The sequence below is a fragment of the Balearica regulorum genome, chromosome W, assembly GCF_011004875.1.
Source record: "Balearica regulorum gibbericeps isolate bBalReg1 chromosome W, bBalReg1.pri, whole genome shotgun sequence".
Classification (NCBI taxonomy): domain Eukaryota; kingdom Metazoa; phylum Chordata; class Aves; order Gruiformes; family Gruidae; genus Balearica; species Balearica regulorum.
This window is the reverse complement of record NC_046219.1, coordinates 9,474,306-9,491,834: the sequence shown is the minus strand read 5'-3', so window position 1 is coordinate 9,491,834 and position 17,529 is coordinate 9,474,306. Positions and strand designations below refer to the sequence as shown.

The following is a 17,529-nucleotide window of genomic DNA, read 5'->3' as shown; positions in this document are numbered from 1 at the left end:
GAGAGGGGACACAGCCAGGAATGCTGACCCAAACTGACCAAAGGGATATTCCATACCATATGACATCATGCTCTGTATATAACTGGGGCGTTGGCTGGGAGACAGGGCAGCTCAGGAACTAGCTAAGCATCAGCTTTGTGTGGTGAGAAATTGTGTTGTTCATTACTTGTTTTGTATATTATTATTATTGTTGCTATTATTATTATTATTATCTTCCTTTATCTTCCTTTTCTGTCCTATTAAACTGTATTTATCTCAACCCACAAGTTTTACTTTTGTCATGGTTTAGCCCCAGCTGGTAGCTGAGCACCATACTAGCTACTATGAAGAAAATTAACACTCTCAGCTGAAACCAGGACATTATCCACCCCTTATTCCATACTATTTACGTCATGCTCAGGTCCCACACAATTCAATACATCTCATTAACCAATACCACCTTTCTCATCCCTTGATATGCTGATATCATTCCCTTAGTCTGTGGACCACCCTTTTAAAATGTCCATAAATGTCCACAAAATGTCCATTGAGTTCACTCAGCCAATAACTTTGGGCTCCATTTATCATAAAAATCTCTCAGGGCAGGAGCGATGATGTGTACTGTTGGATTCCTACATGCTGCATTCCGGAACTTGCGACTGGTGTGTTTGGCGTGGTCTGTGCTCACTGTCTGTGGGTTGAAGATGTTGATTTTCAAGGAAGTTGCTGGACACCAGTTGCTAAGGCCAGTTCGAATTCCATCATTGCAGCATTCATCCTTCATTAATTTGGGTGATTCTTACTGTAATACCATTGATACAGCACATAGCAAATGTAGCAATGATAATGTACAATGACAGGGTTATTTAGAAATTAACAACATACATTGTAATTTATTGGCTATTCTCATCCAAAATCAAATCCCCTTGAGGTACACATAGGACTTAGCCATCCTTCCGCATCACCCACCAAGTGCACCCCGGTCCTTAAGCAAAAGCAATCCCAGGGATAGGTTGGCTTTTGTCTGAAGCAGGGATAACCCAGACTGTCTTCCCCAGCATATTCTTCATACATACTATGGGGACTTTATCCCCTTCTACAGTGCGTGGAAGTTTTGATTGGGCAGGACCAGCTCGATTGGCAGACCCCCTAGTGTTAACTAACCAGGTGGCCTTTGCTAAATGCATGTCCTAATGTTTGAAGGTCCCACCACCCATTGCTCTCAGCGTAGTCTTTAGCAGTCCATTGTACCTTTCAATTTTTCCAGAGGCTGGTACATGGTAGGGGATGTGATACACCCACTCAATGCCATGCTCTTTGGCCCAGGTGTTTATGAGGTTGTTCCGAAAATGAGTCCCGTTGTCTGACTCAATTCCCTTTGGGGTGCCATGTCGCCACAGGACTTGCTTTTCAAGGCCCAGGATAGTGTTCCGGGCAGTGGCATGGGGCACAGGATATGTTTCCAGCCACCCAGTGGTTGCTTCCACCATTGTAAGAACATAACGCTTGCCTTGGCAGGTTTGTGGGAGCGTGATGTAGTCGATTTGCCATGCTTCCCCATGTTTATATTTCAACCATCGGCCTCCATACCAGGGAGGCTTTACCCACTTGGCTTGCTTGATTGCAGCGCATGTTTCACAGTCATTGATGACCTGTGCAATAGCGTCCATGGTCAAGTCCACCCCTTGATCACAAGCCCATCTATATGTTGCATCTCTTCCTTGATGGCCTGAGGTGTCATGGGCACAACGAGCTATAAATAATTCACCCTTATGTTGCCAGTCCAAATCCACCTGAGCCACTTCAATCTTGGCGGACTGATCTACCTGCTGGTTGTTCTGATGTTCCTCAGTGGCCTGACTCTTGGGTACGTGGGCATCTACATGACGTACCTTTACAACTAGCTTCTCTAGCCAGGCAGCAATATCTTGCCACAATGGGGCAGCCCAGATGGGTTTGCCTCTGAGCTGCCAGTTGCTCTGTTTCCATTGCTGCAACCACCCCGACAGAGCATTGGCCACCATCCATGAGTCAATACAGAGGTAGAGCATCAGTCATTTTTCTCTTTCAGCAATATCTAAAGCCAGCTGGATGGCTTTCACCTCTGCAAACTGGCTCGATTCACCTTCTCCTTCAGCAGCTTCTGCAACTCATCGTGTAGGACTCCATACAGCAGCCTTCCACCTCCGATGCTTTCCCACAATGCGACAGGAGCCATCAGTGAACAGGGTGTATGGTTTCTCATCTTCTGTTAGTTTATTAGATGGTGGGGCTTCTTCAGCACGTGTCGCCTCCTCCTCTGGTGACATTCCGAAATCTTTCCCTTCTGGCCAGTCCATGATCACTTCCAGAATTCCTGGGCGATTGGGGTTTCCTATTCGGGCTTGCTGTGTGATCAGTGCAACACACTTACTCCATGTAGCATCAGTTGCATAGTGCGTAGAGGAGATCATCCCTTTGAACATCCAGCCCAGCACCGGCAGTCAGGGTGCCAGGAGGAGCTGTGCTTCAGTACTAGTCACCTCAGAACAGATCGAACCCCTTCGTAGGCTGCCAATATCTCTTTTTCAGTCAGAGTATAGTGACCCTTGGATGCTCTGTATCCCCGTCTCCAAAACCCCAGGGGTCGACCTCGAGTCTCCCCTGGTGCTATCTGCCGGAGACTCCAGATAGGGCCATTCTCCCTGTCTGCGGTGTAGAGCACATCCTTTACATCTGGTCCTGCTCAGAATGGCCCAAGGGACATCGCACAAATTATTTCCTGTTTAATTTGTTCAATGGCTTGTCGTTGCTCAGAGTCCCAACTGAAATCATTCTTCTTCAGGGTTACATGGTAGAGAGGGCTTACAATGAGACTGTAATTTGGAACGTGCATTCGCCAGAAACCCACAACACCTAAGAAAGCTTGTGTCTCCTTTTTGTTGGTCGATGGAGACATAGCTGCTATTTTGTTGATCACATCCATTGGGATCTGATGACGCCCATCATGCCATCTTATTCCTAAAAACTGGATCTCCTGTGCAGGTCCCTCGACCTTACTTTGGTTTATGGCAAAACCAGCTTTCAGAAGGATTTGGATTATTTTCTTCCCTTTCTCAGAAACTTCCTCTGCTGAGTTGCCCCATATGAAGATATCATCAATGTATTGCAGGTGCTCCGGGGCTTCACCCTGGTCCAGTGCAGCCTGGATCAGTCCATGGCAAATGGTGGGGCTGTGTTTCCACCCCTGGGGCAGTCGATTCCAGGTATACTGGATACCCCTCCAAGTGAAGGCAAACTGTGGCCTGCACTCTGCTGCCAAAGGGATTGAGAAAAATGCATTAGCTATATCAATTGTGGCATACCACTTGGCTGCCTTTGACTCCAGTTCGTATTGAAGTTCCAGCATGTCTGGCACAGCAGCACTCATGGGCGGTGTGACTTCATTCAGGCCACGATAGTCTACTGTCAGCCTCCACTCTCCATTGGACTTCCGCACTGGCCATATGGGACTGTTAAAGGGTAAGCAAGTTCTGCTGAGCACTCCCTGACCCTCCAGTTGATGAATCAGCTTATGGATGGGAATCAGAGAGTCTGTTGGTGCGGTATTGCCACCAGTGCACCACTGTGGCAGCCATTGGCACCTGTTATTCTTCAACCCTCAGCAACCCCATAACAGAAGGGTCCTCTGAGGGACCGGGCAAAGTAGACAACGGTTCAATTTCCTCCGCTTCCAAGGCAGCTATACCAAAAGCCCATTGGTACCCTTTTGGGTCTTTGAAATACCCTCTCCAGAGGTAGTCTATGCCCAGGATGCACGGAGCCTCTGGGCCAGTCACAATGGAGTACTTTTCCCACTCATCTCCAGTTAGACTCACTTCAGCCTCCAGCAGAGTCAGCTGTTGGGATCCCCCCATCACTCCAGAAATAGAGATGGGTTCTGCCCCTTCATGGCTCGATGGCATTAGGGTACACTGTGCACCAGTGTCCACTAGAGCCTTGTACTCCTGTGGATCTGACGTGCCAGGCCATTGGATCCACACAGTCCAATAAACCCGATTTGTCCCTTTCCTCCACCTGGCTGGAGGCAGGGCCCCTCTAATCCTGCTCATCATATTCGCTACTCACTTTTTGCAAAAAGGACTTAGAGGTCCCTTCAAGAGCATCATACGTATGAGTAGGCCTTCCAGTTGGTCTGGGGAACTGCCCGCTGGAAACAGGAGTGGCATTTTTCCTGGAAGAATCCCCTTTTGTGACTGTTTTGCCTTGCAGCTCATGTATTCGTGCTCCAGTGGCATGGGGAGAGAATTGAAAAAGAAAAAAAAGTTGTCCTGTTTTCAGCTGAGAGGGAAAGGGCAGCCAAGTGGTATGCCACAATTGATATAGCTAATGCATTTTTCTCAATCCCTTTGGTGGCAGAGTGCAGGCCACAGTTTGCCTTCACTTGGAGGGGTATCCAGTATACCTGGAATCGACTGCCCCAGGGGTGGAAACACAGCCCCACCATTTGCCATGGACTGATCCAGACTGCACTGGAACAGGGTGAAGCTCCAAAACACCTGCAATACATTGATGACATCATCATATGGGGCAACATAGAAGAAATTTTTGAGAAAGGGAAGAAAATAGTCCAAATGCTTCTGAATGCCGGTTTTGCCATAAACCAAAGTAAGGTCAAGGGACCTGCACAGGAGATCCAGTTTTTAGGAATAAAATGGCAAGATGGATGCTGTCAGATCCCAATGGATGTGATCAACAAAATAGCAGCTATGTCTCCATCGACCAACAAAAAGGAGACACAAGCTTTCTTAGGTGTTGTGGGTTTTTTGAGGATGAATATTCTGAATTAAGAGTCTCATTGTAAGCCCTCTCTATCAGGTGACCCAGAAGAAGAACGATTTCAAATGGGGTCCTGAGAAACGCCACTGTGCACTGGTGTCCACTAGAGCCTTGTGCTCCTGTGGATCTGATGTGCCAGGCCATCGAATTCACACAGTCTAATAAAGTCGGTTCTCCCTTTCCTCCATCTGGCTGGAGGCAGGGCCCCTCTAGTCCTCGTCGTTACCAACAAATGGGTTCACGTGGCACATGTGGGTTCGAATCGCATCCTTGTAAATATGAATCAGAAGTTTCTTCCATAAGATCAGTGCTCCTACTCTGTCTGTGGAACTGCCCACTGGAGACTGGAGTAGCAGTGTTTCTGGAAGAACCCCCTTTTGTGACTGTTCTTCCTTGCAACTTACATAGTCGTACCTCTAGGGTCGAGGTAGATTTTCCATCCTACTTCCTCATGTCCTCTCCATGGTCACACAGGTAAAACCACAGGGTGCCTCGTGGTGTGTACCCTCTATATCCTCTGTCTTGAGCAGAGGAATGCTTACTCGTAACAGCTGTCTTTCCAGGCCAGTACTGCCAATGATTTGGCATATGCTGGTGGTGCGCTCCATACAAACCTCTGACACATGGGTTGGGAATGTTGGACTTCATCTGGATCTGTGGGTAATTGTACATTGTCCGGGTCATAATAAACCATCTCCTGCATGGCTAATTCCCTCAGGTACTGGGTACCTCTCTCCATGGTGATCCACCTTTCCCTCATGCCTGATGAGTCACCTCCAGAGGCTGAGGGCTTGTGTCCCTTTTCCAATCGCCTTGTCAGTGACCCCATCCCTGGACAGTGATCCCAGGTGCTTGGCTTCCCTACCCTCTAATTCCAGGCTACTGGCTCTGCTATCCCAGCATCAGAGCAGCCAGGTGACAAGTTGCTCTCCTAATTGATAACTGAAATCTTTTTGCATATCTCGCAGCTCACTCGGGGTTAGGGATCAGGTGGTTAACTCTGTTTCTGTCTTTTCCTCCTGTTCTTGTGATGTCCCTGTTTTGTCATCCTTTACTAAACAAGTTGACTTTTGTGTCCCTTTCTTATGTATAGGGACGACTGATACCGGTATGGGTTGTTTTTTTGGTTCAGCTGCAGTGCCTGTTACCAGGGTTTGAGTAGCCACAGTGCATGTTGCCAGCATTTCAGTAGGCACACTGACTATCACCAGGGTTGGAGTAGCCGCAGTGCTTGTCGTGGGGGTTGGAGTAACTGCAGTGCCTTTTGCCAGAACTTGAGTAGCCACATTGCCTCTCACATATTTGCTCTCTGAGGTGAAAAAGGAAAATGAATAATTATTAATAGCTTCTGACAGATGGCTCCCAAAGTACAGAGACGAAACCGTTGCTGTTGCTCCGCTGCTGCCGAATACAGATTCAGGCACTGCTGAATACAGATAGAAAACTGGTCTGACTATCAATGATTTTGTCATACCATAATCCAGAAGTACACCGAACAGCAGAGTGATAACCCTAATCCAATGCCCAGAGGTGGCAAATTACACATAAACACTGATAAAGAGTATGTACGGCAATTAAGGTGTTACATCATACAATTCTGAGAATAAATATAACAACATTGTGACCAGTGACTATTAAACTAATATAATAAATGCTTATAATAAATTTCTTTTAACACACTCTGGTTAGATCTGTTGCAATGTCAACCCTTTGTACCCCATGTTGGTTGCCAAAAAGGACTGTCGTGGTTTAACCCCAGCCAGTAACTAAGCACCATGCAACCACTCGCTCACCCCTCCCCCCCTCAAGGGGATGGGGAGGAGAACGGAAAAAAAAACCCCTCATGGGCTGAGATAAAGACAGTTTAAGATGATAAAAAAGGAAGAGAATAATAACAATAACACAAGTGATGCACAAATGCAATCGCTCACCACATGTGAAAGGAAAATAAAACAATCCGATGCCATGTCTGTTTCCGAGCAGCAATTCTCCCTCCCAGCTACCTTCCCCAGTTATATACAGAATATGACATTATAAGGTAGGGAATATCCCTTTGGCCAGTCTGGGTCAGCTCTCCCACCTTCCTGTGCACCCGTCAGGGCGTTAGAAGCTGAAAAGTCCTTGACTTAGTGTATGCACTACAACTACCTAGCAACAACTAAAACCATCAGTGTGTTATCAACATTATTCTCATACTAAATCCAAAATACAGCACTGTACCAGTGTGGTGGGTTAACCCTGGCTGAGGCCAGGTGCCCACCAGAGCTGCTCTGTCACTCCCCCTCCTTCTCTAGACAGGGGAGAAAAAAGTATAACGAAAAGCTTGTGGGTCGAGATAAGGACAGGGAGACATCATTCACTAATTATTGTCACGAGCAAAACAGACCGAACTTAGAGAGGGAATTCATCTTATTTATTACTAAGCAAAACAGAGTAGAGGAATGAGAAATAAAATCAAATCTTAAAACACCTCCCCCCACCCCTCCCATCTTCCCGGGCTCAACTTCACTCCCGGCTTCAACCTCCGCCCCCCCAGCGGCACAGGGGGACGGGGAATGGGGGTTATGGTCAGTTCATCACACGGTGTTTCTGCCGCTTCTTCATCCTCAGGGGGAGGACTCCTCTCATCGTTCCCCTGCTCCAAAATGGAGTCCCTCTCACGGGAGACAGTTCTTCATGAACTTCTCCAACGTGGGTCTCTCCCATGGGGTGCAGACCTTCAGGAGCAAACTGCTCCAGCGTGGGGTCCCCCACGGGGTCACAAGTCCTGTCAGCAAACCTGCTCCCACGTGGGGTCCTCCACGGGCTGCAGGTGGAATCTCTACACCCCCTCATCCTCCCTCCATGGGCTGCAGGGGGACAGCCTGCCTCACCATGGTCTTCACCATGGGCTGCAGGGGAATCTCTGCTCTGGCACCTGGAGCACCTCCTCCCCCTCATTCTGCACTGACCTTGATGTCTGCAAAGTTTCTCACATCACACTCCTCTCTCTGTCTGCAAAAAGCTTCCTGTGGTTTTTTTCCTTCTTAAATGTGTTATCACAGAGGTGCTACCATTTTCACTGATTGGCTCAGCCTTGGCCAGCGGCGGGTCCGTCTTGGAGCCGGCTGGCATTGGCTCTATCAGACACAGGGGAAGCTTCTAGCAGCTTCTCACAGAATCAACCCCTGTAGCCCTCCCCCCTGCTACCAAAACCTTGCCACGCAAACCTAATACAGATGAATCCAGGAGAACGCCACATGAATCAATGATTTTTCTGACTCTTCCCTCAGCCTTTTCTCTCTATGTGGTGGGTTAACCTTGGCTGAATGCCAGATGCCCACCTAGCTGCTCTATCACTCCCCCTCCTCAGCTGGACAGGGGAGAGAAAATATAACGAAAGGCTCTTGGGTCAAGATTAGGACAGGGAGATCTCTCAGCAATTACAATCACAGGCAAAACAAACCTGACTTGGGGAATTAATTTAATTTATTGCCAATCAAATGAGAGCAGGATAATGAGAAATAAACCCCAAATCTTAAAATACCTTCCCCCCAACCCCTACCTTCTTCCCAGGCTCAACTTCACTCTTGATTTTCTCTACCTCCTCCCCTGTGCAGTGCAGGGGGATGGGGAATGGGGGTTGCGGTCAGTTAATCACATTTTGTCTCAGCCACTCCTTCCTCCTCGCAGTCTTTCCCTGCTCCAGTGTGGGGTCCCTCCCACAGCAGACAGTCCTCCACAAACTTCTCCAACATGGATCCTTCCCATAGACTGCAGTTCTTCATGAACTGCTCCAGCATGGATCCTTTCCAACATCTTCCCTCCTCCAAGCGACGCAGGGGGGACAGGGAATAGGGGTTGCAGTCAGTTCATCATGTTTTCTCTGCCACTCCTTCCTCCTCACACTCTTCCAGGCACTTCTGTTGGCTTCTTCGGGACTGGTTGCATCACTGCACCGGGTGCCTCACAGCGCTCATTTCTGCCACTGCAGATTCGGGGATCTGAACCTGACTCCCTTTCAATTGGCTGCCTCTCCCCTGGATTTTCACTGGCCAGTGAGAGCTCACTGGACGCCGTCAGAATCATGACACTTTCCAAGGCATGAACCTTTCTCTCGGGGTGAACCCATTCTAGGGCACCCGTCCCTTTCACAAAGAAAAGAAAACTCTTCCCCACCAGTGTGGGCTCCTCTCCATGGGGTCACAGCCTCCTTTGGCTGCATCCACTTGCTCTGGCATAGGGTCCTCCACAGGCTGCAGGTGGATATCTGCTCCACCATTAACCTCCATGGGCTGCAAAGTGACAGCCTGCCTCACCATGGTCTTCTCCATGGGCTGTAGGGGAATCTCTGCTCTGGTGCATGGAGCACCTCCTCCCCCTACTTCTTCACTGATCTTGGTGTCTGCAAAGTTGTTTCTCTTACATATTCTCACTCCTCTCTCTCCCAGTTGCTGTTTTTTCCCCTTGTTAAATATGTTATCACAGAGGCGCTTCCACCATCACTGATTGGCTGAGCCTTGGCCAGTGGCGGGTCTGTCTTGGAGCCAGCTGATACTGGCTCTATGAGACATGGGGGAAACTTCTGGCATCTTCTCACAGAAGCTACCCCTGTAGCCCCCCTGCTACCAAAACCTTGCCACGCAAACCCAATATAGTCTACTAAGAGTCGTCTTTTAAATCCTAAACTGGACAAAGCAAATTCCAAGAAAAATTGCTTCAGTGCCAAACATAGAAGTAGTATTGTCTTTGTAGTCCCTAGAGATTTCTCTTTGTATTGCCAAGAATTACATGAGGCTTTTTGAACAAAGCACCATATTTAAGAGTTCATTCATTGTTACGTTCCTTGATAAATCTCTCTGTACCTCTTAATTCCTCCTCCAAATCCCCAAATAAAAACCTGTTAACAGAAGAAAAATTCCAAGTAGAATTTTCAGTTTTTCTTAGGTCAAGCAAAACACAAATCTGTGAAGATAAAAAATGCAATAGCAGCATTAACTTTGCCATAATGTGACTGATGATTGAAGCATGGGAATGTATTTGGTTTGTGTGGCAAGGTTTTGGTAGCAGGGGGGAGGGCTACAGGGGTTGATTCTGTGAGAAGCTGCTAGAAGCTTCCCCTGTAGCCGATAGAGCCAATGCCAGCCAGCTCCAAGATGGACCTGCTGCTGGCCAAGGCCAAGCCAATCAGCGCCTCTGTGATAACATATTTAAGAATGGAAAAAAACAACTTAGGGGGAGCTTTTGCAGCCAGAGAGAGGAGGGAGAAGATGTAAGAACATCTGCAGACACCAAGGTCAGTGCAGAAGGAGGGGGAGGAGGTGCTCCAGGTGCTGGAGCAGAGATTCCACTGTAGCCCATGGAGGAGATCATGGTGAAGCAGGCTGTCCCCCTGCAGCCCATGGAGGAAGGATGAGGGGGTGTAGAGATTCCACCTGCAGCCTGTGGAGGACCCCACACCGGAGCAGGTGGAGGCACCTGAAGGAGGCTGTGGCCCCGTGGGAAGCCCACGCTGGAGCAAGCTCCTGGCAAGACCTGTGGACCCGTGGAGAGAGGAGCCCACGACACAGCAGGTTTGCTGGCAGGACTTGTGACCCCGTGGGGGACCCCACGCTGGAGCACTCTGTTCCTGAAGGTCTGCACCCCGTGGGAAAGACCCATGATGGAGCAGTTCGTGAAGGACTGTAGCCTGTGGGAAGGACTCATGTTGGAGAAGTTCGTGGAGGACTGTCTCCCGTGAGAGGGACCCCATGCTGGAGCAGGGGAGTCCTCCCCCTGAGGATGAAGCAGCAGCAGAGATAATGTGTGATCAACTGACCGTAACCCCCATTCCTCATCCCCCTGTGCCGCTGAGGGGGGAGGAGGTAGAAATCAGGAGTGAAGTTAAGCCCAGGAAGAAGGGAGGGGTGGGGGGAGGTGTTTTAAGATTTGATTTTATTTCTCATTGCTCTACTCTGGTTTGCTTGGTAATAAAGTAGATGAATTCCCTCTCTCAGTTCAGTCTGTTTTGCTCGTGACGATAATTAGTGAGTGATCTCTCCCTGTCCTTATCTCAACCCACAAGCCTTTTGTTATACTTTTTCTCCCCTGTCTAGTGAAGGAGGGGGAGTGATAAAGCTGCTCTGGTGGGCACCTGGCCTCCAGCCAGGGTCAACCCACCACAGGTAATTATCTGCAGATATGGTTTTATTCCTTTATTTGTACCAATAAGACTCATTCAGAAATGATCTGGAGCAATTTTGTAGAGCTCTAACTGTTATACTAGTAAAGCTAGGAGAGACGAAGAATGAATGCACATTATTTATTTATTCAGTCTTTTGTGATGTACTAACAACATTTCCATCATTTCTGTAGTCCTTATGATTCTTAGGACTAACATAACCCTCCCTAAATGTACCACTTTCAGCCATGAGGGCAGTAAGGGACATGAATTATGCTGTGTTCTTTGCAGATGTGATTGCTGTTTACAGCACTCACGGGAAGTAGTAACTCTACATAAAATATCCCATAAGACTGGTTGATGTGTTATCCCAAGATGGTATGTTGAAGCAATAAAGAGTAGTCACTGTTCTGAGCATCTGTTGAAAGGGCAGAGTCAGCTTAAAATCTAGCCAACTTTCAAAAGTTAGTTAAAAGCAGTTTTATATTTTCCTACGCATCTCCTAAAGGACTTGTGAAGCTTATTTACAGAAACATGTCTTTCCTGCTATATGACAGATGCACACAAAAGAAGAAACTGACTCAAAGAAAAACTTTGAAGTTAACCACAGATAAAAGTGTAGACAGAATAACCAGGTAAATATTTTGTTCAGCATTACTTGCAACAGCTGGTATAACTCTCAATGAGAAATGTGTAGTTACGTTGATTCTGTTCCTTTCAGAAAAAAGAAGTGACCTGTGGAGATACATGAAGCAGCATGCAATTATTCAATCCACCTTCATTCTGTCAGACCACAACTTCCCATATTAAAGATTTCTGCAAGAACATCACAACATGCTGCAACAACAACAACAAATTTATTAGACTAAGTTTATCAACAGTTTATACCTGGGACAGCAGAGGACTAACTCAGATCTAGAAATTTCCTTTTATATTCCCCTCCTTATTTCCATTTACCCCACACCTTTTTTCTTTATATGCAGACAGTAGAACCTTCATCTTATCCAGGAATTGTCATTCATTATTTTTTTCCAAGTAAACTTGGAAAAAAGATTTTAACTATCTTTGCACTACAGTTGAGCATACAAGGCTAGTAGTATTTGTATTTTTAAGTATACTTCACACAAAATTGAAGCTGTTACTGGGCTTTTCAGAATCACCACTGGCAATTAATATTTATACCATTATGCTTTCATTCATCAAGGTAAGATCTATATAAATGATACCACAAATACTCTTGCTGAGATCAGCTTAAGCCAAAGTAGTAAATTTTGCATAATGTTCACTTTGCAGATGCTGAAGTGTATTCTCATCCAGACTGTAGTCCGAAACATGATTTTTCAGTTCTCAAGCCACTTTCAGAAAGTTGTCTTCTGAATGCTAATTCTACTCTTGTGTTGGCAGATCCATACAGAGCATGTCATGAATGTTGCTATGGTTATAGCAACATTTAGTAAACAGTATGAAATAAACCCACATTCAATGGCAAAATTCAATTTAGACCAATCCCCAGGTACTCTTAAAGTGGTTCCTCTTCATTTACGCTTCTTAAAATCATAGAATCATAGAATGGTTTGGGTTGGAAGGGACCTTTAAAGGTCATCTAGTCCAACCCCCCCCTACAATGAGCAGGGACATCTTCAAGCCCCATCCAACTTGACCTTGAATGTTTCCAGGGATGGGGCATCTACTACCTCTCTGGGCAGCCTGTTCCAGTGTTTCAGCACCCTTATTGTAAAAAATTTCTTCCTTATATCTAGCCTAAATCTACCTTCTTTTAGTTTAAAACCATTACCCCTTGTCCTATCACTACAGCCCCTACTAAAAAGTTTGTCTCCCTCTTTCTTATAAGCTCCTTTTTTAAGTACTGAAAGGCCACAATAAGGTCTCCCCAGAGCCTTCTCTTCTCCAGGCTGAACAACCCCAACTCTCTCAGCCTGTCCTCATAGGAGAGGTGCTCCAGCCCTCTGATCATTTTTCTGGCCCTCTTCTGGACCCGCACCAACAGGTCCATGTCTTTCCTATACTGAAGACTCCAGAACTGGACGCAGTACTCCAGGTAGGGTCTTACCAGAGTAGAGTAGAGGGGCAGAATCACCTCCCTCGACCTGCTGACCAAGCTGCTTTTGATGCAGCCCAGGACATGGTTGGCTTTCTGGGCTGTGAGTGCACATTGCCAGCTTATGTCCAGCTTTTCATCCATCAGTATCCCTGTTATAGAAGAGTCCAAGACGACCCTCCCACTGAGTCGTGAGGTTCAGACTTGACCCCCTTGCTTTCCAAACTCCTTCTCACAGAGGAGTCTAGGTGCGGCTGGATCCAGTCTTAGCCTCCAACTCTAAAGAAGAGTTCGGACCCCAGGGTCTGCCACAGAGTCGGTTTATTTCAACTTGAGCTGGGTATCTCCAAAGAGAGACGCCCTCGGTTATTTTCCTGTGCCTTTTAAGGCCTCACAATCTACTACACAAGGTGTTCACGTGGCTGTCCACGCGACATGCGTGGACTTTTTGTCCAATCAATTTGTTTAATAGCCGCTTTTCCTCTACGATGATTGGAGTAACATCTTTCAAATTTTATCTACTCATGCAGTTTCATCATCCTCCCATCTTATCTGCATTTGGGTCTTGTCTGTTTTCTGTTGACTTGAGATGGAATGGTTTCTCTCTTTCTTTGAAGGTCTTTCCCTTGAATTATAGGCTTGGTCCAGTTTATCTTGTTGTGCAAGACTCTCAGTACTTCTCCTTTCTGACCAAGCAAAGGTTCAACTAAAGTTCAGTTACCGTTTGCAGCCTAAGGCTTCTGCACTCCAGTCACTCATACCAAGCAAAAATCACTCATGCCGAGCAAAGCCACTCAAGATTCAATTCAACCTAATTTTAAGCGATCACAGAATTAATTCTAATATTGTATAAGTAAACTATTTTAATCCCCAAAAGTCTCCCCTTTGTTTTATTCAGCATACTTGCTAATATTTTAGAGTTCTTGGAATTTCTCAAAGCACCTACTCATTATCAACATTCTCACATATAATACATATTGTGTCACTCGTTCATCTCCATCTAATAATAGGCTGATCCTTGCTGGGATATAAGTTCTAGGTACTGCCAAAAGCCTGTCAAATAATATTTCTGCCGGATATAGTCCTATGGGATGCTTAGGTGTATTATGTCCCATAAAACTAGATTTAGAGCCTCCGGCCATTTTAACCCTGCCTGCATGCATACTTTGGCTAATTTTTCTTTGATTGTCCTATTCATTCTCTCTACTTTCCCTGATGATTGGGGGTGGTGTGAGAAACCGGACTGAAAGAACTTTTGTCTCAAAGATCGCTTTGCTCAAGCGGGAAACCCCTTCAACTACTGAGTGCCATAAAGGTAATTGCCGGGTCGTAAGGACGATTGCCGGGTCGTCGAGACTTTCAACCTTCGAAAAACGCCTTGCCGGATCACGCGCCACGGCGTCAGATAACAGTCGTGTGAAGAATGGGGCTGGAACTGTGTGTACGCATGTGCAGGAATGTGGAAGCCGTGTCATGCCATCGTGAAGACCACCACGAGTATAAAAGGGGACCGCCAAGATGAGGATGGCGCACCTTTGCCCACCGCCACAGAGCAAGAGATTTGGACTCTCCCGAGACGGACCTCCGAGACGCTGTGGACCCGCCTCTTCGTCCGCCGTCGCAGAACGAGAGATTTGGACCCCTTTCCCCCCCACCAAGGCACCGTGGACTCATGGCAGTGACTATTCTTGCGATTCTATCCCGGAGTCTTGCTTGGTTTTCTGCCTTTCTTTTCTGCCCTGTCCTATCGCTCTTATCGGTTACCATTACCTTTTCTTTTTTTTACTCTTTTCATAATAAAACTGTTTCTGGTGTACGGCATTTGACCTCGTTTGTGTCTTAATCTCCCTCTTGGGATCGTATCGAAACCTCCCCGATATTGGATCGGGACAGGTGGTAAGGTGTATGTAATTGTTGTAAGATCCCCAGTGCCTTGAATACTTGAATGCATATAGCTACCCCAAAATGTGAGCCCCTATCTGAATCTATCACTTCTGGTACTCCATATCTAGGAATGATTTCCTTAAGTAAAATTTTTACCACAGTTCGTGAATCTGCCTTTCAGGTAGGAAAAGCTTCTACCCACTCCGATAATTGGTCTACTATCACCAACAAATGCCTATATCCCAATGATGATGGCATATCTGTGTAAGCAATCTGTAACTTGTGAAAAGGAAAGCATGCTAGGGGTCATGTGCCTTTATGCTCAGGGGCTTTGGTAGTGGTAAATTTTGGACAAGTCTTACATTCCCCTACAATCCTCTTTGCAGCAGCATAAATTCCCGGTGCTGCCCACATTCGTTGCACTTGATTGGCAACGTTTTCTGCTCCACCGTGAGATTTATCATGGAACCATCTAGCAACGACCAATAAATATTTTCTTGGTAAAACAGGCTTTCCTCCTATTGTCCATATGCCATCTTTGTCTTGGATTGCTTCCCACTTTTCCAAATTGCTTTTTTTCTTCCGGGCTTACCTCGTTGTATAGTTCTGTCATACCTGGTAAGCTCAGTCCCTCTGGATTTCATGTCACAAGCATAAAAACTGGCACCTGTTGTCTAGCTGCTGCTTTCACTGCGGCATCAGCTAAGGCATTTCCCCGAGCAACTGGATTATCTTCCAGGGTATGGGCTGCGCAGTGTATCACCGATATTTGTTCTGGCAAATGTATAGCCTCTAGTAGTTTCCTTATCTCCTTTCCATTTGCCACTTCCTTTCTTCCTTTCCCAAGGTAGTCAGGAATCCTCTCTCCTTCCACAGTGTTCCTATAGCATGACACACTCCAAAAGCATATCATGAGTTGGTATATTTACTCGCTTGTTTTTACCTTGTTTAGCTGCTTGTGTTAGGGCTATCAGTTCTGTTCCTTGTGCACTTGTTTTTGCTGGTAAAGCTTCTGATTCTCACACTCCATCATCATCCACTACTGCATATCCAGTCATGCATTTCCCATCCTGGTAATATGAGGATCTATCCATGTATAAAGTTAAATCAGGGTTTAACATGGGTTTGTCTTTTAAATCCTCTTGTGGTTTACTAGTAGTCATAATGATTTTCTCACAGTCATGGTGTGGGGTGCTGTCTTCTGGCAACGGCTAGAGCATAGCAGGGTTCAAGGTATTACAACGCTTTAAAATTATATCATCTGCCATTGATAAAATAAGTTCATACCTATGAGCTCAGTGTGGCAATAGGGCCTGAGTTGCGTATTGTTTTAATAATATTTCCACCTCATGTGGTATAAACACATATAACTGATGTCCTAAAATCAAAGGACGGCTTTTTTCTATCATTCATCTCCGCTGGCTGCCACTATTGCTCTAATACATTGAGGAGTATCATTTATAACAGCATCTAACTTGACTGAGTAAAATGCTACGGGCCTCTGATGTGGTCCCAGTTTCTGTGTAATCATTCTGCTGGCTACTACTCCCTTTCTCTCATGAGTATACAAATTAAAAGGTTTAGTGTAATCTGGTAAGCCTAATGCCGGAGTGGTCATTAAAGCTCTCTTTACAGTTCCAAATGCCCCCTTCTTTCTGGGCCCCGCTGCAGAGGTTCTAATACTTCCTGTCTTGTGGCTTCAGTTAAGGGCTTAATTAACTCTCCAAGTCCTGGAATCCACAGTCCACAGAATCCCACTTGTCCCAAAAACCCTCTAAACTGCTTTTTTGTTACTGGCTGGGGTAAATTAATGATTGCTTCAATTCTCTCTGGATCTATTAACCTCTGCCCTTCTTTTAGGATAAATCCCAAATATTTTATGTTCTGTTTAGCACAGCTGTAACTTAGATGGAGATGCACAGTGTCCTTTTTCCAACAATTTTGTATATAAGTGTACAGCGTCTACCAAACAGTTATCTTTTCAATTACTCGCTATCAACAAATCATCCACATACTGCACCGATACTGAATGTCTGGGTAGATGTATATCTTCCAAATATGTTTTCAATATTTGTGAGAATATAGTTGGTGAACTCGCAAAGCCCTGTGGCAATCATCTTGTCCAAGTTAACTGTTTCCCTTCCCAAGTGAAAGCAAACAGTAGCTGGCTTTCCTCTTCAACTGGTATACTGAAAAATGCAGCAGTTAAATCTATAACCATAAAAACTTTTGCCCAATGTGGAATTTGTAATAAAATGGTTGACAGATCTGGTACCACAGTATGTGGTACTATCACATGCTCATTAATTTTCCTTAAGTCCTGTACGATTCTATATTCTGGATTACCATCTTCATCAATTCTATTTTTGTAACTGGTAGAATGGGGGTATTATAATATATTTCTAGATGTCTGGGGCTGCCTGATTGTGTTGGGTTTGCATGGCAAGGTTTTGGTAGCGGGGGGGCTACAAGGGTGGCTTCTGTGAGAAGCTGCTAGAAGCTTCCCCTGTAGCCGATAGAGCCAATGCCAGCAGGCTCCAAGATGGACCCGCCGCTGGCCAAGGCCAAGCCAATCAGCGCCTCTGTGATAACATATTTAAGAAGGAAAAAAAAAACCAGTTAGAGGGAGCTTTTGCAGCCAGAGAGAGGA

General features: G+C 46.0%; 1 long non-coding RNA gene across 1 annotated transcript in view; it reads right to left on the bottom strand.

Moving 5' to 3' along the window:
• LOC142599223 (uncharacterized) overlaps nucleotides 1-17,529 on the bottom strand; it is a 554,757-nt gene that overhangs the window by 284,907 nt on the left and 252,321 nt on the right. The gene's annotated exons all lie outside the window — the stretch shown is intronic.